At 37.3% G+C, this 23,516-nt stretch overlaps 1 pseudogene across 1 annotated transcript; it reads right to left on the bottom strand.

The window, feature by feature from the left end:
• Positions 1-712: 712 nt before the first annotated feature.
• LOC308655460 (lanosterol 14-alpha demethylase-like) lies at positions 713-2,089 on the bottom strand (annotated as a pseudogene). The gene has a single exon. The product of its transcript is annotated as a lanosterol 14-alpha demethylase-like (transcript).
• Between the last annotated feature and the right edge of the window lie 21,427 nt (positions 2,090-23,516).

The following is a 23,516-nucleotide window of genomic DNA, read 5'->3' on the forward strand; positions in this document are numbered from 1 at the left end:
CTGATATTTAAAATATGGAGAAGCATATAATATTTAGTAATTATATCAAGACACATGGGCAGTCTTTAATGTATTTATTAATTTTAGGAAATATGATTATCAAGGTATGGTCCCAGATTTCTCATCTTCTGATAGTAGTGCTTCCAGTTAAAGGATATATTGAAGGTATATTTTTCAAAGGATATGTTTTTCTGCAACATAATTTAATCACTGCTGAATATCATCATACCAAAACAAATAATAGTACTCTTTTTAAGGCATTGACTATGAGTTTATTCCCTGCCTTTCCATCCTTACATACAAAAATTGACCAGATAAATGAATAACTTATGGTCTTCCAAAGGTAGAACTAGCCCCAGATTTGAAATTCCTGAACTTATTTGCCAAGAGCTATGTAGCTTTTAAAATTAAAACCCAGAAGTTGTACATTTAGAATCTGCTAATTATCTAGATCCCCTAAACAAATTACATGTAGGAAGTGTCAAAACTATTATAAAAAATTTCAAATGTCATTAAATTTGATAGAATCATTCAGTTAATAAAATATTAAATTAGTAAACTGACTCAGACCAGGGATATAGCTCAGTATAGTGCACAAGGCCCTGGGTTCAATCTTTAGCACCACCAAAAACAACCCCAAACAAAACAAAAACAAAAAAAACTACATTAAAATAATAAACTGGTTTTTAGAATTACACACTCAAAGAGTATACTATGAGAGCTGTTTCATAAACTTCATTCTGAAATGTTTTTGCAGCTTGCAATGATATATAACAAGTTCCTTGTAGACTTTTTCATTTTTATCTTTGTAGTGAATAATTGGATTTTCAGTAGTATTAATCATAGTTCTATAATTCACAATGAGAAAAAAATATCCATCAATGAGATCAAAATCTTGTAAATGAAGCATAGTGGACCAAATTGTCTTAATTTGAGCATAGGTAAAATTTTCCCCAATACGACTTCAAATGGCACATAGGCATACTTCTCTTCTGATGCTGGGTCATCCTATAGGTAGAGATCAGGATGGAAGTCCAGACTTCTACCCACGAATCTTTAATTGACATTGGGAGAAATGAAAAACTGGACGAATGGTACACCCTGCCACAGTCTGAGGAGTTTTGGCAATCTTCATCATGGTCATTATAGGAGGGCTTTCTTAATGTTTCATATATACATATTTTTTTGATCAAATAAATTTAAATTCTTGAGCTGGTCATGAGTTAAAGGAGGGAGATCCTCCCTGCAGCCTTCTACATTGTTCTAAATAACATTTTTCTTGAAGGGTTTTGTCTCTGGCCAAAAAGAAGCCCTTGCAGGCACTAATAGTTGAGGATGTATGCTGCCCTGCCAAGAGGAGTCCAATCAGCATCCCTGCTGTTTCATCATCTGTGGAAGGACACCAATCCTTATATGTAGAATCTAATAGAGTTTGGAGAATGTCATCAATTTTTCTCTTCTGATTGTCTGCATTTCTGGATTGACTCACAGAAAATATTCTTGATCTTGATGAGCTCTGTTTCTCATCTGAAATGAGGCAGGGACAGCTAATTGGCAAGTCAGGCTGTATGACTTAAACCTCCATCCAAATCTGCATATAGTTGTGCCACCTTCTCATTGAGTTGACGTCTGATTTCTTTTCCATGTAGACAATGGCTAGCTCTTAAAATTATGAGCTCAGAAAGAGCTTTAAACAATTTTTTTCCTTCACTTTCTCTCCAACTTTGGAAGAATTCATTTGTTTCTTTTTCAATTATAAAAAGACACTGACTGGTTAAAGTTAGGTCACTCTTTAATGTTTTCTTTTGCTCTAAGAAAAAAATGTATTTGGCACATCATAAACAACTCTATTCCCAAACATAGGTGTTTTAAGACGACTGTAGACATCTTCACACTTGGGTTTTCATTTTTACTATTAAAAAGCAGCGCAGCAATATCGCTCCCTAGGAGATAAGTAAGTTTTGCCCACCATGGTAAAACTAAATACAGGTGCATATTTCGCATATACTTTTTCTGGGAATTCAATTGGACATATACCAAATGCTATGGCATATCCAAGGAATGGAACTGGAGGGAAAATATATGGCGAACTTTTGCTTGTTTACGTGCCCATGTGCGTCACAAACTGGAGCGCGGTCTACGTGGCCATGCCCTCAGTAGTGCTGCATGATGTTGAAGTGCCCTTGTGCCAAAGAGAGAACTTGAGGAAGCGGTCTGTGCCTTTGGTGTATGCCATACAGGAATGAAAGAGAAGTGGATTTGAGAGGCCATGGATCATCCCCTGAGAACCACAGGCCATTCCAGCTTGCACTCCTGGGGTGTGGCGGGCCTGGGAGAGGGACAGCAGAGGGATCAGGAGTACTCCAACTTCACATACGTGGAAGCCACTTCAGCCTGTGTGGGGTCAGGGCTTAAACAAGGAGAGTGCTACAGCAACCTCCGTCTCTTCTTGGTACGCAGTGATCAGGGCACAGGAGTCCTGATATTTGGAAGACTGGTCCTTCTTTGCACACCCCATGCTGTGTACATGTTGCTTTAGGAGCTCAGGCACACCTAAACGTCTCAGGTTTGAGGGGTAGAAGAATGGTAGCTACTACCTTGTGAGGGACTGAAATTTACTTAAATTAACCACAATTTACCATCCAAGCTTTCCTTTGGAAGCTGCAAGCCTCTAGTAGGTTTGAAAATTCTAAAATAGTTAAATGGAATCTGCCAGTGCAATTATTGTCTAGGTGGAGGGATATATTTCTGGTGTTTCCTATTTTATCTTTGTAGTATTCTCCTTATCTTCTTCACTTTTATTTGTGTGAGTGTGTGAGTGTGTGTGTGGGGGGGGGGTAGATGGGAGACTGAATTCAGGGCCTCCTTAAATGTGCTAAACATATGCTGTACCAATGAGCTACAGCCCTATCTCTTCTTCATTTTTGAAAGATGATCTCCCAGGATTCCAATTTATAGGTCCCCCCACCCCTGTCTATTTTTCCTGCTTTTTTCCATGTCCCAAATGGAAAATAACACTTAAAATTCTCACTCCACTCTCCTTTCTTGCATAATTTTGGAAGATAAGTAGGATTGATTCAGATCATTCCTCTTTTGTGGGAAAGCTGTTTTATTCCTTTTTTTAAATCTTGAAGCTATTTAATGAGAATTTCTTTTTTTTAATCAAATGGGGTATAATTTCTCATTTTTCCAAGTGTACAGGTTGCAGAATCACATTGGTTATACAGCCATGTTTATACATACAGCAATACTAGTGTCTATTTTATTCTCCTGCCCTTCCTATCTCCCCTTCCTCTCCCCTCCCCTCCCATCACCTCTCTTTACCCCATCTAATGTGACACATTTCTTTTTTTTCCTCTTATCATCATACATGTATTTTGTATAATCATAAGGATCTCCTTCCATCTTCCGTGCAATTCCCCTTCTCCCTCCCATTCCCTCCCACCTCTCTTCCCTATTTAGTGGTAGTCTTCTTCTCATGCTCTTCCTCCCTACCACATTTAGAGTAACCCCCCTTATATCAGAGAAGACATTAGGCATTTGTTTTTTAGGGATTGGCTAACTTCTTTTAGCATAATCTGCTATAATGCCATCCATTTCCCTGCAAATGCCATGATCTTGTTATTTTTTAGTGCCAAGTAATATTCTGTTGTGTAAAAATGCCACATTTTTTTATCCATTCATCTATTGAAGGGCATCTAGGTTGGTTCCATAGTCTAGCTATTGTGAATTGTGCTGCTATAAACTTTGATGTGGCTGTGTCCCTGTAGTATGCTCTTTTTAGTTTTTTGGGGTATAGTCTGAGAAGGGGAATAGTTGGGTCAAATGGCGGTTCCATTCCCAGGTTTCCAAGGAATCTCCATATTGCTTTCCAAATTGGCTGCACCAATTTGCAATCCCACCAGCAATGTACGAGTGTACCTTTTTCCCTGCATCCTCGCCAGCACTTGTTGTTGTTCCTGTATATCAGAGACAGATCCTCTGAAATGGAAATGAGGACAACTACCCTATTCACAATATCCTCAAAAAATAAAAATAAAATACTTGGGAAGCAACCTAACAAAAGAGGTGAAAAATTATACAATGAAAACTACAGAACCCTAAAGAGAGAAATAGAAGAAGACCTTGGAAAATGGAAAGATATACCTTGCTCATGGATAGGCAGAATTAATATTATTAAAATGGCCATATTACCAAAAGCACTTTTCAGGTTCAATGCAATACCAATCAAAATCCCAGTGGCAGAATAGAAAAAAAAATTCCTTACAGAAATAGAAAAAGCAATCATGAAATTCATCTGGAAAAATAAGAGACCCAGAATAGCTAAAGCAATTCTAAGCAGGAAGGGTGAAACAGGTGGTATAGCAATACCAGATCTTAAACTATACTACAGAGCAATAATAACAAAAACAGCATGGTACTGGCACCAAAACAGGCAGGTAGACCAATGGTACAGAATAGAGGACACAGACACCAATCCAAAGAATTACAACTACCTTATATTAGACAAAGGTGCTAAAAGCATGCAATGGAGAAAGGATAGCATCTTCAACAAATGGTGCTGGGAGAACTGGAAATCCATATGCAACAAAATGAAATTGAATCCTTTTCTCTCACCATGCACAAAAGTCAACTAAAAATGGATCAAGGAGCTAGGAATCAAACCAGAGACTCTGCGTCTAAAAAAGAAAATGTTGGCCGTAATCTCCATCTCACAGGGTCGGGCTCCAAATTCCTTAATAGTACACCTATAGCACAAGAGTTTGAAACCAAGAATCAACAAATGGGATGAATTCAAACTAAAAAGTTTTTCTCTCAGCGAGAGAAATAATATGTGAGGTAAATAGGAAGCCTACATCCTGGGAACAAATTTTTACCCCTCACACTTCAGATAGAGCCCTAATCTCTAGAGTATACAAAGAACTCAAAAAGTTAAACAACAAAAAAACAAACAACCCAATCAACAAATGGGCCAAGGACCTGAACAGACACTTCTCAGAGGAGGACATACAATCAATCAACAAATACATGAAAACATGCTCACCATCTCTAGCAATCAGAGAAATGCAAATTAAAACTACTCTAAGATACCATCTCACTTCAGTAAGAATGGCAGCCATTATTCCTATTTTTTTGAATTGTTTTTCTTTGACTTCCTGCTGTTTGAATATGGTACTCATTTATTTAATTTATTTTTATCCTGGTTCATGTTTTGAGAGCTTCTTTTTTTAAAACGTTTTATTTGAGAGAGAGAAAGAGAATCTTTTTTGTAGATGGATACAACACAATGCCTTTATTTTTTTATATGGTGCTGAGAATTGAACCCAGGTCCTGCCTGTGCTAAGCGAGCACTCAATGGCTGAGCCACAATCCCAGCCCCTTCAGAGATTCTTGAACCTGTAGTTGAATTAGAAGGAATTTTCAGTCATTATTACAAATATTTGCTTGGTTGTTTGCTTTGCCTTGCCTTCTCCTTTTGGTATTCCCATTATTCATGTTATACTTTTTGTAGTTGTCCCAAGTTCTTGGATTTCCTGTTCTTTTTTTCCATCTTATATCACTTCACTTTTAAGTTTTGGAAGTTTCTGTGAACATAGCCTAAAGCACAGAGATGCTTTCTTGGCCTTGTCCTCTCTACCAGTAAGTCTGTCATCTCGGTTAACAATATTGTTCTCTCTCTTGCTGCAGTCTGGCTGGGCAAAAATAACCGGGGGGAAGGGGTGTATGGGGGGGGTGACAAGCAACTTGTGAAGGTTGACACAGTGGGAGCCGCTTTATTGTGAGACAGTAGAGGTATTTATACCTAACTGAATACACAGCTTGTTTCAATTTAGCATCATCCAGTTACAGCAATCAGTCATTAAGGAATCCTCATCATCTTATAATTATACACAGCTTAACTTAATTAACATCATTAGATACAGCAGTCAGTCATTAAGGAATCTCCATCATCTTAATGGCTTGCTGGCGTTACTTCTCAAACTACTCCTTCTGGCAAAGTGCCAGGTGCCATCTTGACTTGTTTACAGACCCTAACACTCTCTCTAGCATTTCATTTTATTTCTTAAAATTTTTATCTCTTATATTTCCCATCTGTTCTTGACAGTTGTCTACTCTTTCAATTTGATCGCTTAGGATATTAATCATAGTTGTTTAAATTATAGATTAGATAATTTAACATCTCTACCAAAGGAGGAATGTTTGCACTGTCCCTTAAAATTCTGTTTTTAAACTCTTGTGTGTCTTGTAATTTTTTTGTTGAAAGACAGGCCTTTAGTAACCTGGTGGTAGGGTTTGGACCAGGAGTAATGTTCAGTATTCCTATAATTAGTTCTCAGTCATTTAGGGAGTCTGTGCCCCTGAGCTCTTAACTTTACAAGTGCTCCCCAATTTCTCCCCCATTTAGGTAGGACAGTATGGCTAGAGCAGGCCAGAGTTTGGTATTTCCTTTCCCCCAGATTGATTAGGTTCTGATACAACCCCAATAGAGTAGACTCTGATTAGATAACTTCTTTTGAGGTCAGGCATTGTTAAGAATAATAGAATACTTTTATCATATTTCAAAATGGTTACTTTCCCCCTTCTACTGTAAGTATGAGTGTTCTTTGATATTTACTGTAAAAACCTGGTAGAGCTCCTGGAGGTAAAACTTCAAAAGTTTTGGAGGTTCTCCTAAGATAGACTGGAGTTTTAAACTCAGACTTTTTCACATGTGCTTCCAGTAATTAATAAATTACACTTAGGTTTTCTGACTCTGGTAGTGATTCCCACAGAGATTTCTGCTTATAGGTTTCTGCTTCAGTTAGTTGTGATTTCTCTGTAACTCCTGTCTGTCTCTCCAATTTTGTGGGCAGCAGTTTGCCCTGTGACCTCACTTCTCTGATAGACCTAAGAAGAATTGTTTTTTTAGTTTGTTCAGTTTTTTAATTTTTAGGATTGTTAAATAATTTCAGCAGCCTTACATTCTACCATACTAGGATACCATAGATTGGATAAACTATAAATAAAAGAAATTTATTACAATTCTGGAATCTGGAAAGTCCAAGATAAAAGAGCTACATCAGATCAAGGGCCTTTTTGCTGCATCCAAACATCACAGGACACATCACATGGTGACTGAGCACAGGGTAGAGAAAGAGGATGGGGGGGCAAGATTATAACAAAGGTATTATTGCAGTACCTGTCTCACTCCTGTAGAAGTCTGTTTAGCCTAGCCAGTTTTTACTGATGTTCACATATTATTTTTTTGGTTTATTTTTCATTTTTTTCCCTACTCTTTCAGATTGCTTAATCTTTCTCTTTATCCTTGCTTCAGGTTTGCTTTTCTTCCAATTCAAAACTGATCTTGAGTTCTCCAGTAATTTTTTATTTCAGTTTTTGTAAATTTTATCTACAGAATTTCCATTCAGTTCTTTTCAAAATTTACTAACTCTATTGATATTCTCCATTTGATGTGACATTGTCATCATGCCTATCTCAACTTCTTTAAATAGGCTTCCTTTAGTTCTGTTGAACATATTTATAATGGCTACTTTGAAATCTTTCCCATTTGAATATAGAATTTGATCACTCTTGAAAGCACTGTCTGTTGTTTGGTTTTATCCCCATTGTATGGTTTATCATCTTTTTTTTTTTTTTTTGCATGCCTGGTTTTTTTGTTATTGTTGTTATTGTTGGGGACTGGGCATTTGAGGGACTATATTATTATTATTTTACCCCTTTCCTCCTCATCTCCCACCTTTGTACCATTTCTTTACTGATTTCCCTTTGATTTTTAGGAGATACACACCTTTTTTTCCCTCTCTACCTTCCTAATGTGAGAGAATATATGATCTTTGACCATCTAAGTTTCTAAGTTTGACTGGTATCACTTAACATATTGGTCTTTAGTTCTATCCATTTTCCTGCAAATGCCATAATTTACTTTCATAATTTCTTCTTCTTATGCACTTCAAAAATTATTAACTTATTCCCCAGTAGATTAAAATTTTATAACACAATTTAACCTAAAAACCATAACTACCCCTACTATTTTATTTATTCTTATAATAATACTTACATATTACTCTGTCTCCCTGCAATCAGATCTGGCCTCAATATCCTTTAGACTCTAAATGGCTGCTTAAGAGATCCCAGTATTATCTGGGGTCTTTTCAACTATTGTGAGCATTCAGGAAAATACATTCAGGCTTTTTCCTCTGTATATTCTAAGCCCTCTCTCTGCAACTCTGCTGTCCCACACAAGTCCTCTTAGCTCTCACCTCCCCTATGCCTACTTCCAAAGGAACAGAAAATCCTACCAGGACTCCTCCTCCTTTGACCCAGAGGATGATCCCCTGCCATACTACAATTCTCTTTCTGATGAAGCTACTGCAGCAATTATCCCCTCAGCCCCTCCACCCTTCTCTCCTCCTGCTACACACTTACGGGCTGCCACTGCCAAACATGATCTCTGTGTTCTCTACGCAAGGTGGCTGGGGTAGATGGTGTAATCCGGGTTCAAGTGACTTTCTCTTTGTCAGATCTTTCACAAATAGAAAAAGTGGCTTGGGTCATATGCTTCAAGCCCCACCACATATATCAGAGTTTCAGTATCTGACTCAATCATATGATTTGACCTTCCATGATGTCCAGGATCTTGTCTAAAACCCCCCTACCTGAGGAATGCAAGCGAGTTGGGAGCAAGCTAGAAATTATGCTGATGAGGTACATCAGACCTCCCCTGCCCATCCTATTGGCACTGAAGCAGTCCCTGATCAGAACCCCAGTTGGGATTACAATTCACCTGGAGGAGTAACTAGTAGAAACCAATTCATTACTTGCCTCATGGCAGGCCTTAGAAAGGCAGCCCATAGACTATTGATTATGAAAAGCTCCAGGAAGTCATCCAAGATAAAAATGAAAATGCTCAGCATTTTTCAATCGCTTGACCAAGGCTTTATTACAATATACTAATCTGGACTCTGAGACTCCAGATGGGAGACAACTAATGACCTACTTTTCCTCCCAGAGTTTCCCTGATATTAAGGCCAAACTAGAGGAGGTCCCTAATTCCCCAAGCTGAGGTTCTGGGAGTGGCTTTTAAGGTGTATAGCAAGAGAGACCAGAAGGCTGGAAGCTATATGTGCTAGAGATATAACCCAGGGCCTCATGCATGCTAGGTAAGTGCTCTACCATTGAGTTACATGTGATGACATTGACTGTCCCAGAGCCCATAGCAGCCCCAGCTATCCAGCCCTTCTGGTTCCCCTTTTCAACTCTTAGGACTGGCTGCAGAGGACTGACAAGGCCCAGGTTCCCATTACCCAACCACTACCATCACACCACAGAAACCCCGGGTAACTGTGTATTTCAGGTAGGCCTATCTCATTCCTCCTAGACATCGGTGCTACATATTCAGTTCTCAAGGAGTTCTGGGGGCCTACTACCATTCCTTACAGACAACTAGCCTTGTTTGTTCTTTTGGCTAATTTTTAACCACGCTCTTTTGGTCAATCCACAGTGCCCTGTTCTTCTTATGGGAAGGGACATCCTCACAAAGTTTGAGGATACTCTTTCCTTCTCCCCTCACATGCTTCCATCCAGACTCACTGCTGCTCCCCCGATCCTCACCCTTACCTTAGGACCATCCCCTATTCCGTCTACCAGTGCCTTCCCATTACCCTCTTCCAAGGTTGATCCTACTCACACCATGAGCCCATTCACATCCATCTCAGAAACCCCCTCCATTTTCTGCCCAATCACAATACCCGCGCTCTCTCCTTGCTCCTGCTGTCACTCTCTTTTTGCAGAGCAGCCTTGTCAGGCTCCTGCCAATAAACCTGCTTCTTATCCCAGGTGGTGTGTGATTAGTCCTGCACCACTTTTCTTTCACTGATGCCAGTGATTCCATCACATTCTCCCATCAGCTTTGCTCTCCCCTCCAGGGATTTGAGCTGCTTTGGGATCCTGGTCTGAGGGCCCAGGACAATGACCACACACCTTCATTGTTCATTCACCTAGTGCTCTTCTTCTTCATCCACACTCTGGCCTCATTTGGTAAGTGACTTCACCCTTCCCCTTCCCTCCTCCTCAAGTCTACTGGAGATGGCAGTGAAAAGTCTCCTCTTAGAACTTAGATCTTGGCCTAGCACCAAGATCCTCACCCATTCCTTCCCTGGCAAATTCACACCAACTTACCATGGGGAACTCCCAATCCCTTTCCCTTGGCAAGTTCACTCTGGGGTCTTGGTTCTCAGCTCCTCAGCAGAGTTCATGGAAGCCCTGGCCAGGCAACCAAGACTCTCTATGCCCAAGGGACTAGGGAAGTAGCAGGTGACTGCAACTCACCATGGGGAACTCCCAAATCCCATCTGACTCACCTCTCAGCTGCATCCTCGCCCACTTTCCCCCATTCCGTTTGGCTCCTGATCTAAAGACCCATCAACCAATTCAGCCTTCCAATTTTCATAACTTTTGTGAGTGTTCAGGAAAAGGAAGAAAATCCCTTATGTACAGGCTTTCTCCATTCTAAACCTTCCCTTTGCTCCTATTGCTCCCCTACCCAGCTCCTGCATGCCACTAAAGCTTTGAATTTCTCCAGAGACCCTACTTCCAGACAAACATGGGACCCAGACTCTCCTACATTGTAAAACCCTAAGCAGGAATCTCCCTGGCCAAGGCCACACTGAAGCTAACATTAAAATACAAAGGACAGACTCAGCAGGCTTGATAAGAGGCCTAAAGGAAAAAAAAAGTGTCAATTTAACTTTTCCCTTGGCTACAACACTGAAGAATGACTTCAAAACTTTCTCTATCTCCCAGATCAAAACTTTCTCTCTCTCTCTCTGATCTCACAAACCCATTTCACCTTTTAAAAGCAGGGATTTGCTATAGGAGTCCTCTGACACTTGCTGGGGCCAACCTTTGCCCCTGTGGGTTATCTATTGAAGAGTCTTGACCTTACTGTTAGGGATGGGCCCCTTTCCTACAAAAGTTGGCTTCAGTCTTTCTACTCATTAACAAGTCAAAGAAACTCACCTTTGGGGCCCCACTCACCATCCTGGCTGCCTATCGCCTAAAGGAATTCCTCAACTACAAGGGCTTACATTCCTTACCCCCCTGTTACCTTTTATCTCTACAGGTTTCCCTGGTGGAAGATCCCAGTCTTACTTTCCACACCTTTAAATCCTGCTGCTCTCCTCCCTGCTCCTCAGGAGTCTTCCACCTCTTCTCCTCTTACCTATTCATGCATTGAAACTCTGGAGGAGTTTCTTCCATATCCCTCCCACATACAGGAAGGCCCCTTGCTCCAGGCAACATACACATGGTTCATAGATGGCTCCTCCTTCAGGAAGCAGGGAGTTCATCCGGCAGTGTATGCTATAGTCTCTCTAACCTCCCCAATAATACATCCAATCAGCAGGCTGAACTTGATTCCTTCATCAGAGCCTTCACTTTGGCAAAGGGAGCCTCCCTCAATGTCTACACTGACTCTAAATCTGCTTTCTACATACTTTTCTCCTTCTTCACTATTTGAAAGGAACACAGATTCCTTACCACCAAGGAAACTTAAATTACTAATGCCCCCTTTATCTCCAATCTCCTTCAAGCCTCAAAGCTTCCCACTGCCATTGGAACTGAAGGATGGTAGCTAAGTAACCCCCTTCTCCAGTGGGCATTTCCTTTTCTGACTTCTCTGCTTAGGCCTTTTGCTAATGTTCGCCCCCTGTGTCATTAGATTTATTCAAGACCAGATTCAAAGAATCTCTAGCCAAACTGAGAACCAGCTTCTATTACAGGACTTCCAACCCCTCACCAAATTTGGGCCATCCGAAGTCAGCATCGCCCGGCGGCACCTCCTGACCATCACCATTGCCTCAATGATATCCTGCAGCCCTAACAAGTTTCCAGATGCTGCCCCTTCCCAGCAGGAAGAAGCTACAGAAGATTAATCTATGCCCCTTTCCCTTAAGGGGCCCAATAACAAACAAAAAAGTGGAGAACTAAGTTCCTTGCTTAGGATCTGGATAGTCATCTTAAGTGACAGCTGCCATTTTAAGAAAAATTTTGCTTTCCTGCCCAAAGGCACTTCTGAGAAAGGCTCACCACTCCCTCATACCAACCCCCTCTTAATCCCCCACTGCATAATACCAGAGAAGCAAGCTGAGGCAAGTTTAGAGTGGAAAGTTGAAGCTTTACTAAAGGACACCAGAAAAGACTTCTCTCTGGAGGAAGAAGGGTACCCAAGAGGTGGAATCCGTGGAAGGGAGATGTCTTCCCCTTTTTATAGCTAAGGTCTTCTTTCAGCTTTCCCGTGTTTCTGTCCTTAGTTCTGTTATCTTGCAGTATTGGAATATAGGTGGGAAAGCCAAAGGGTGGGAGACAGGTGGGCCTTAGGAGTAATCTGGGCAGGAAGGACTTTTGAATTAGCATCTCCACATATGCTGGGAGCTGCTTCATTAACATTTCCTTGGGATGGGCTCTGGGCCTTGGGGACATTTTCAATTCCCCTTTTCCTGGACTCCATTCTCAATATGGCCTTCATTCTCCATATAAGACCCCATATTCCTAAGTAAACTAACTACCTATCTGTAAATCTGGCTTCATTGGGACCCGTCTAGTTCTAATTCCTGAGCCTGCCCCATAAAAGTCCTGAACCCCAAGCCTGTTTCGCCTCTCTTCATCTATGGAGAGATGTGTCTTTATTTACTTTGTCAGCTCTGATAAATAAACCCTTATGTGTATCTCTGGCTGGTCTCCATCTTTCATTTCTCTCTTGCCCGTCTCCTAGTTCTTGGCTTTCCTTTCACTGAGACTTCAATATCAGGAGTATCTGTTTTATGTAATTAGTTGCAACCATGTTCGGTGCATAAATATTTTATTATTGTCCTATCTTCTTTTTGGATTGTTCCCTTTACCAGTATGGAGTGACCTTATCTCTTATGATTAATTTTGATTTGATGTCCACTTCAATATTTGGGGGTTATTTGCTGGTGAATTATGAAGTTTAGTAGTTATTATGTTAGCTTGTCTTTTTCACATTTCTTCTTGTCCTCTGTTGGGTTTTATGCATCTGTTAGAAGGTATTTCTTTTCCACTCTTATGTATGGACCTTTTTAGTGTTCTACAGTGATCTATATTGAGATCTCTCTTAGGTGTGATATCCACAGACTTTGTGTTATTTTCCTCTGTTTTTGATATAATAGTAAATGTCCACAGGTAGGACCTTCTTCCCCTCCAGCTGTTTCTACTTGAAGACTGTTCATTGGTTTGGATTTGTATCTCTTCTATTATTTGTATGAAAGTATAGCTAAAGATTGAGTGTCCTTAATTTGTGGAGCAAGGTGTTCTGTCTTTTGGTGTAGTTGAACAGCAGAGTTTCTACCCTTTGAACGTGTAGTGTTCTTATAGATTCCCAGGACCTCACGGAATAAAGGGAAATATACCTCAGCAAAATACAGGGCAAATATTATACCGCATTGACCTAAATACCTGGTTTGGACTATGATATCTACAATGTTAATTTCCACAAAAAACAGAAATGGTAGGATCAGCAATTGCGAAAAGCAAAAATGAGAATTTACCATAAACTATATCTGGCATTAAAGCAAACAACAAGTGTCAACTATATTATCCACAGCAGTAATAATTACAACAGCATTCTGGTGGGGGAAGGAATTATATAAACTAATTAGTGCTAAAATGTATTAGGAATATAGTTAAGAGAAAAAGAAAATATGCTAGAAAGGTAGAAGAGAGTGTACAATTTTAAAGTGAACAGAGAATGCAGAAGAGATATAGTTTGTGGTGGTTATAAGAATGGAGGAGAAAAAATAGAAATAACAACGTAAAGGGAGTGTTAAATATATAATAATATATATAGACAAAATGCCTTTGAGATCCCCATGACAAATTCCACTCTTAGTAGGAGGAGAAGAGACAAAGAAAAGCAAGAGAATCAGACAAATGAAACACAAAACCAAAATGTACTAATCGAAAAACCTTAACCCTCTAAAGAGAAGGCAAGTAAAAATAACTACATTTAAAAATGCTAATAATGAGGAAAAAAATAAACATATATATAAACAGAAAAAGAAAAGATTCTTAATGAAAAATGAAGAAATCATTTCCACTGATATTGTCAAAATAGTTAACATGAATATAGGGTCACTGTCTATGCCTGAATGTCTTTCTTTCCATTTCTTCTTGAGTTATATACCGAGAATGAGAGCAATGACTGGGAGTTGTTTACCCTTTTCTCTTCTCGTGTTACTCACCAAATTGGTTCAAATAATTCTCAGCATATCTTCTTCCCAGTATGAGGTAGTATGGGATGAGAAGTACTGTCAAATGGGATTTTATCTGCACAGACCAAGATTGATGCCCTCCCAGGGTGGGGCTCCTGTTGTGTTTATGAATAGAGTTTCAGCAGATGGTGTTTAGGTCTAATCAGGTCTCAGGGGCTTTGTTGGGTTGTGTCTACTCTGGGGAGATTAGATCAACACACCCCTAGGGCTTGGTAGTTGCAATCTTTGTTGGGAATCTGGATCTCAGGAGCCCCCAAAGGTACTCTTCTATCTCTATTTCTTCATACAATTTCTATAGTTTTTCTTATTGTTTTTTTCTAATTTTATTCTAAAAAAATATGCAGGATTATATCAATTTTTTTTTGTGTTTTCTAAGACTTGCTTTGTGACCCAAAGTATGATCTATTTTGGAAAAATGTTCATGAGAAGTTGAGAAAAAATGAATTTGGCTGTTGCTAGATGAAATGTTCTATAGATGTCTGTTAGGTCCATTCAATTTGTAGTATTTTTTAGGCCAAAAGTGTCTTTACTGCTTTTTATGTCTGTCTGACCTCTCTATTGGTGAGAGAGATATGTCAAAATCAGCCAGTATTATGATAGTGGTCTATCTGAGCCTTTTTTGTTGAGTAACATTTGTTATCAAATTGGGTGCATCAACATTTGGAGCATGGCTATTTACTTTTGTTATGTCTTCTTATTGGATTGTTCCCTTTTCCAGTATGAAATGTCTGTCTCTGTTGGTTAATTTTGGCCTGAAGTCTGCTTTGTTGACTATCAGAGTGTCCACCTGCTTGCCTTCAGGCACCATTTGTGTGAAATATCACTTTCCATACTTTCATTTTCAGCTTATTGATGTATTTGCCTATAATATGAGTTTCTTGTGAAGAACATAGTTGTCTTGCTTTTTAATCCACTTTACCCATCAGTCTATGTCTTTTAATTGGAGAGTTGAGACCATTTGTATTCAGTATTTTTATGAAGAGATTATTATTATTTCATGCCATTTGTTTTATTTCTAATGTTTAATTTGGCCCCAAATACTCATTTGTTAAGCTTCTCTTTTAATGATATTCATTTATCCATTACCTTTGGGTTTTGTTTTTAACATTCTTCTGTATGTAGTGTTTCTTTAAGTATTTTATGTAATGCTGGCTTTGTAGTCATTAACTCTTAGTTTATGCTTTTCTTGGAAGATTTTGTTTCTATTTTGATTCAGAAGGATAACTTTCCTGGATAAGTAATCCAATTCACTGTGACTGCAGCAGTTTTCTACACTTCTTTGTGGTGGTTGTGATAGGTCTGAAATTCTCCCATTCTAAATCTCAATTGTGGTGTTGAATATCCTATTCTTCTCCATGGCAATTAGCAGCTCTGAATGTCATTCACAGTAAAGAGATGCATTTTTGCCTCAGGGATAAATAGTATTTATCTCACCCTACCTTCTGTGTAGACAAAGTGGCTTTGAGATCCCCAGGACAAACGCCACTGCTTGGTATCTGGAAATTTAAACTGCCAGACTGCACCTGGTATGCAAGAACACACATAGCTCTAAATCACCAACTCAAAGGTTTTGCTGTCTGCCTGTTGTCGAGTAGAACTCCCAACATATGTACACCAAACTCAGTCCTGATTGAGGAACCCATTGATCAAAAGAAAAAAGAATGAAAAAAAATTGCATTTGGAGCTTGGGGATACTAAAAATAGGATTTTAAAAATGATAAAGAAGACAGAAAAGTATGAAGAAATTTATAATCCTTTGCAGAGACAATTTATACAATGATGTCCCTTTTAAGATGGTCCCCCTTCACAGCTCTCCCAGACTCCAATGGGAAATGCTGGTCTGCTTTTGAGTCATGCAAGATTGTTACATTGTATTTACATCTCCTTTCTGCTCAAACTGACTATATGTCCAGTGGGGGAGTCCATAATTCTTGAATCATCATGATTGCTTTATCTTTTCAGCTTATAGAGGGACTTTTCCCTTTCCCATTGAGCAGCTAGGTATCAGTATTTTTCCATAATTTTTATTGGTGCATTATCATTGTATATAAAGTTGAGATTCATTGTTACAAATCCATACATGTACATGTACACAACATAACAGTATAATCTGGCCAATGTACTTCCCAAGCATTACCCCTTGCCCTCCACTCTTTCCTTCCCCTTGTCCTTTTCCTCTGCTGATCTTTCTTTGATTTTTATGAGATCCCTCTGCATCTTTCTTTACCTTTTCCCTCTCTAGCTTCTGCATATGAATTTTATTTTCTTCTCTGACCTACTTGCTCTGGCTGGAATTTCTAGTAATATATTGAATAGAATTGGAGAGGGTGGATACCCTCATCTTATTTCCAATTTTAAAGAAAATGCCTTCATTTTTTCCCCATTTACTATAATGTTGGCTTTGGGTTTGTCATATATAGCCTTTATGATGCTGGGGTAGGTTCCTTCTATCCCTAGTTTCTTAAGTATTTTTATCAGGAATGGGTGCTGAATTTTGTCAAAGACTTTCTTTGTATCTATTGAGATGACTGTGATTTTTGTCCTTAATTCTATTTATATGGCAAATTACATTTTTTGACTTGCATATGTTAAACTATCCTTGCATCCCTGTGATAAAGCCAACTTAGTCATGATGTACAATCTACTTAATATGTTGTTGAATATAATTTGTTAATATTTTTATCAAGTATTTTTGCATCTAAGTTCAACAGGGAAATTGGTCTATAGTTTCCTTTCCTTGATGTATTCTTATCTGATTTGGATAGAATAAATTTAGAAGTGTTCTATCCCTTTCTATTTCCTGGATAATTTGAAGATCATTGTCATTTGTTCTCCTTTAGAGTCCCAGTAGAGGGGCTGGGGATATAGCTCATATAGCTCAGTTGGTAGAGTACTTGACTCACATGTACAAGGCACTGGGTTCAAAAAAAAAAGGCTCAGTAGAATTCAGCTGAGAATGCTTCTGATTCTGGGCTTTCCTTAATTGGAAGGCTATTTATTTATTTATCTATTTATTTTCTTCTAATTTGTTATATATGACAGCAAAATGCATTTCAATTCATATTACACATACAGAGCACAATTTTTCATATCTCTGGTTGTATATAAAGTATATTCAAACCATTCATGTCTGGAAGGCTTTTTTATTACTGTTTCTATTTCATTGCTAGTTACTGGTCTGTATAGGTTTTCTGTGTCCTCTTGATTTAATTTTATCAGATCAAATGTGTCTAGAAATGTATCCATTTCTTCTAGGATTTTCAATTTACTGGAGTTTAAGTTTTCAAAATAGTCTCTAAAGATCCCATGATTTTCTGATATTTGTGGTGATTTCTCCATTTTCATCTCTAATTTTATTAACATGGGCCTTAGCTTTTTCTTTTGGTTAGTTAAGGGTTTTTCAATATCATTTATCTTTTCAAAGAACCAACTTTTTATTTTCTTGATTCTTTGTGATTTTTTTATTCTCAATTTTAATGTTTTTGTCTCTGATCTTAAATATTTTCTTCCTTCCATTTGTTTTAGAGTTGGTTTGTTCTTCATTTTCAAGGGCCTTAAGATGTATCATTATATTGTTTTTGATCTTTATAAATTCCTTATGTAGGCATTCATAGCTATCAAATTTTCCCTAGATTCATCTTCATACTGTCACATAGGTTCTGGTTTGTTGGAACACTATTCTCACTTGATTCTAATAATTATTTTTTGTTTTCTCCCCTGATTTCTTATATTACCCATCCACCATTCAAAAGTTTATTGTTCCATCTCTATGTCTTTATCTAGTTTCTGTAAGTGTGTGTGTGTGTTTCTAATATTATTCCATTATTACTCAGTAAGATGTGAGGAATTATTTTGGTATTTGCTAGGATTTGCTTTGTGGCCTAAAATATGGTCTATTTTGGAGAATGCTCCATGATCTGATAAAAATAAATTGTATTCTGCTGTTGTATGAAATAGTCTATAGATGTCTATTAAGTACATTTTACTTGTAATGATTTTTAGGGTCAAACAGTCTTTACTGAGTTTAAGTCTGGATGACCTATCTATTGATGAGAGAAGTGTGTTGAAGTCATCCAGTATTATTAAATGGGGTCTATCTGAGTCTTTGAGTAGTGTCTTTTATGTAATTGCATCAAACATCAATTTTTATACATTTTTTTCAAGTAAATGCTTTTCCACTTTCTATTCCTAGAATCTTTGTATTGTTGTTTTCAAAGTAATTTTCATAAGTTTTATTTTTAGCCGCATTCTTCACCTGTCATTCCAGAAGTCAATCTTCATAATTTCCATTTTTGTTATACAGAGTGACAAGCTGATTACTTCAACTTAAACAGGGATTGAAATGCTCAAGGTAAGTTGAAGCTTTAGGTAGACTTATCACATCTATCTTTAGAGTTTATGAAACTGAGTGTAAGTCCCTTTTCTGTGGCTATAAGAAAATATTTGAGGATTGTTAATAAAAGGATTATTTTATTCATCTTGCTGTTTTGAATGGAGTTCAAAACAGCATGGCACCAACTCTGTGGACTCCCCTCTCCCCAGCTGCATTATATCATAGCAGATGATATCACAATGGTGGTAGTGAGAGCAATTGAATGGAAAGATAGGAGCCATGGAGTAAGGAAGGTCAATCTTGCTCTATTATAAAATCTGTTTTCCAGAAACTTGTGCCCCATGAGTAGTTCATCAATCTTTTCCAGGTACTTCCTGCATTGACCCGATTATCTTGCACTAAGGCCCCACCTCAACGGTCCCACCACTTCTTCCTACCATCACATTGGGGACAATCAAGTTTTTAATACATGAGCCCTGGAGGTAAAAACAATATTCAGACCATATCAAAGTCCTTTTGGATTTTTTGTAGGCAATTTTCTCCGAAGTCTGAGCATGTTAAGGTTCCTAAGCACAGCTATTTCTCTGTAAGTTTTCAGACTTCCTTTTTACCACAGCCCTCAGAAAATATTTTAGGTAAAGAAATTATTGTATCTTTGGGCATATTCTAGATTATAAGATTTCACACAAACCTCTGTAGCTATCAAAAATTCTACAAAACTCCAAAACTTATTTTATAAAACTAGGGAAAGTCTTAGAGGAAAAAAAATCTGTAAATACTAAAAAAAAAAAAAAAAAAAAAAAAAAAAAGAAAGATAAAAAAGTCAAATACCTGAACTCTTACATTAAGAAACTAGAGGAGCTAGGGATAGAGCTCCATTGTATGGTGCTTGCCTGGCTTGGGCAAGACCTTCCCTGGGTTCAACCCTAGCACAGTGCTCGCGCGCACACACACATGCACATACACAAATAGCAAACTACAAAAAACAAAAGGAAGAAAATAAAGATATGGCAGATATTAATAAAGGAGAGACTACATAAGAAGCAGAGGAAAATCAATGAAACAAGTTGGTTTTTGTAAAGACTGATGTTGAAGAATTAGATACTGAAGTGAACAAATAGGACAATGAGCCTGACTGAATTAAAAATTTATGACTTGATTTTTGTGCAAGGTGAGAAATAGGGGTATAATTTCATTTTGCTATATATTGATTTCCAGTTTTCCCAGCACCATTTGTTAAAGAGGCTATTTTATGTCCAATGTAAGTTTTTGGCACCTTCATCTAGTATGAGATAACTGTATTTATGTTCATTTGTCTCTGTGTCTTCTATTGTATATCATTGGTCTACATATCTGTTTTGGTGCCAATACATGCTGTTTTTGTCACTATAGCTCTGTAGTATAATTTAAGGTCTGGTATTGTGATGCCTCCTGCTTCATTTTTCTTGGGAAAGATTGCTTTGATTATTCTGGGTCTCTAATTTTTCCAAATGAATTTCATGATTGCCTTTTCTATTTCTATGAAGAATGCCATTGGGATTTTAATAGGAATTACATTGAATCTGTATAAATTTTTTTGTGTAGTATGGCCATTTTGACAATGTTAATTCTGCCTATCCAAGAGTATGGGGAGTCCTTCCATCTTCTAAGGTCTTCTTCAATTTCTTTCTTTAGTGTTCTGTGGTATTCATTGTTTTGTTTTCACATTTTGTTAAACTGATTCCCCAAATATTTTGTGGTTTTGAGGCTATTGTGAATGGGATAACTTTCCTAATTTCTTTTTCAGTGAATTCATTACTGATGTATAGGAATGCATTTGATATGGATGTTAATTTTATACCTGCTACTTTGCTGAATTATTTATTATTTCTATAATGTTTCTGTGGAATTTTTTGATCTTCTAAATATAGAATCATGTCATCAGCAAAGAGTGGTAATTTAAGTTCTTCTTTTCCTATTTGTAACCCTTTAATTTTTTTCTGATTGCTCTGGCTAGAGTTTCAAAGATGATGTTGAATAAAATTGATTAAAGAGGGTATCCTTGTCTTGTTCCAGTTCTTAATCTTAGGCACAAGAACATAGACCCTGTGCCTAATAGAAGAAAAAGTAGGCCCAAAATTCCACCATGTCAGCTTAGGAACTGACTTCCTTAACAAGACTCCAAAAGTGAAAGAAGTAAAATCAAGAATCAATAAATGGGATAAAATCAAACTAAAAAGCTTCTTCACAGCAAAGGAAATAATCAAGAACATGAAGAGAGAGCCTACATAATGAGAGAAAATCTTTACCACATGTACCTCAGATAGAGCATTAATCTCCAGGATATATAAAGAACTCAAAAAACTTAACACCAAAAAAAAATCAATAAATGGGCAAAGAACTGAACAGACACTTCACAGAAGAAGAAATATAATCAATCCATAAATATATGAAAAAAATGCTGAACACCTCTAGCAATTAGAGAAATGCAAATCAAAACTGTTCTAAGATTTCATCTCACTCCAGTCAGAATGGCAATCATCAAGAATACAAGCAACAATAAATGCCAAGAATGTGGGAGAAAAGGTACACTCATACATTGCTGATGGGACTGTAAATCAGTGCATCTACTCTGGAAAGCAGTATGGAGATTCCTTAGAAAACTTGGAATGGAACCACCATTTGACCCAGCTATCCCACTCCTTGGTTTATACCCAAATGACTTAAAATCAGCATACTATAGTGATACAGCCACGTTGATGTTTATAGCAGCTCAATCACAGTAGCTAAACTAAGGAACCAACCTAGGTGCCCTTCAATAGATGAATGGATAAAGAAACTGTTATATATATATATATATATATATATATATATATATATATATATATATATATATATGGTATTACTCAGCCTCAAATAAGAATGAAATTATGACATTAGTTGGTAAATGAATGGAACTGGAGAATATTATGCTAAATTACATAAGCTAATCCCAAAGAACCAAAGGCCAAATGTTTTCTCTGATATGCAGGTGCTAATTCACAATAAGTGTGTGGGGGAGAATAGAGGTAGTTTGACAGAGGAGAGTGAAGGGAGAGGAGGGAGTATGGGGGTAAGAATGATAGTAGAATGAATAGGACATTATACCCTATGTGCATATATGATTACAGGACCTGTGTAACTATACATCAAGGACAACCAGATGAAGGAGAAGGCATGCTCAATTTATGTGTGATGTGTCAAAAAACATTCTATTGTCATATATAAAACTAATTAGAACAAATACAATTATATTAAAAAATTTATGACTTTATTCATCTACTGCAGTGTGCAAGCAAGGGACAAAAAGACATGAACTGGTATCCTTAGAAATGCCATCAAGTGTTTCTGTATACTTATTATAGGAATTTCAAAAATGGCAGAGATGGGACAATAAACTTATTCAAATAAATAAGCATTTTAAAAGCAGCAAGACAAAACAAGTAGTCATGAACAAAGGAGCCTCTATAAGTGGATTTCTCAGCAAAAACATTTCAGGCCAGATGTAAGTAGAATGACATATTTAAAGAGCTGAAAGAAAAAGAAAGGGAATGGGGGGGGGGGTTGGAGAGAGGCAGGCACAAACCCTGCCAACCAAGAATACTATACCTGGAAAACTATCCTTCAAAAATGAAGTAGAGAGAAAAAAATGTCCCAGACCAAAGCTAGAAGTTCATCACCACTATATGTATCTTATAAGAAATGCTAAAGGAAGTTCTCCAAATTGAAACAAGTAGATATTGAATAGAAATACAAAATCATACAAAACTATAAAGCTTATTTCTGAATGTAAATATAATGACAAACACAAAATAGCATGATACTTTAACTGATTAAATGTGAATTAATCATTTCTAGTGAAAGGCACACAAGACAAACTTTAAACAATCATTAAAATAAATATTAAAATGTGTTTAACCACAAAGATATTACTGGAGATACAAAGTACACAAATGAAAGACAAAGTAAGATAAAGAAAATAGGGACAACAAACTACAAGACAAACAGAAACCAACAAAATAACAACAGTAAATTCTCTATTAGTACTTTAAGTATAAATGGGTTAAATTACCAAATGAAAGACATAAAAATCACTCAATTATTTGTTTTTTAAAAATCTTCCCTTGTCTAGTGGCCTATTCCAGAACAACAATAACAATAAAATTAAGCTCCAACTATATGTTGTCTGTAAAAAGGCATATTGTAGTTTGTTTCCCCCGCCCTATATCAGTTATAAGTGATAGGGTGGAAAAATATTCCTTGCAAATTTTGAACAAAAGAAGTCAAGAATGGCTATATGCTATCAAATACAAAAGACTTTAATGTAAAACTCCCAAGAGGCAAATAAGGGTACTACAATAATAAAATCACCAATTCACCCAGAAGAAATAAAAATTATAAATGTATATGTGCCCAATATTGGAATATCTGAGTACGAATATAAGCACTGATGAGCTTGAGGGAAGAAACAGAAATATAATAATATAGGAGATTCATAGCCTACTTTTTTAAATGAGTAAAATAGAAAATAAGAAAACAGACTTGAATACCACTCTAGAACAAAGGGACTCAACAGATGTACGGAGGATATTCCTTCCAACAACAGCAGAAAATACATTCTTTACAATCACACATGGAATGTTCTTTAGGATAGATGATATGACCCAAATCAAGTTGTGACAAATTTGAGAACACAAGAGAGCCTATCAAGCATATTTCTGACCACATTGGTCTGAAACTAGAAACCAGTAGCAGAAGATAATGTGTGATATTAATTGTGTAGAAATTTTAAAAGACACTCGTTTAACAATTAATGGGTCAAAAAGGAGATCAACAGGGAATTTAAAAATATCTTGACACAAATGAAAACAAAATCA

The sequence above is a fragment of the Spermophilus citellus genome, assembly GCF_964194105.1.
Source record: "Spermophilus citellus genome assembly, chromosome: 9".
Lineage (NCBI taxonomy): Eukaryota > Metazoa > Chordata > Mammalia > Rodentia > Sciuridae > Spermophilus > Spermophilus citellus.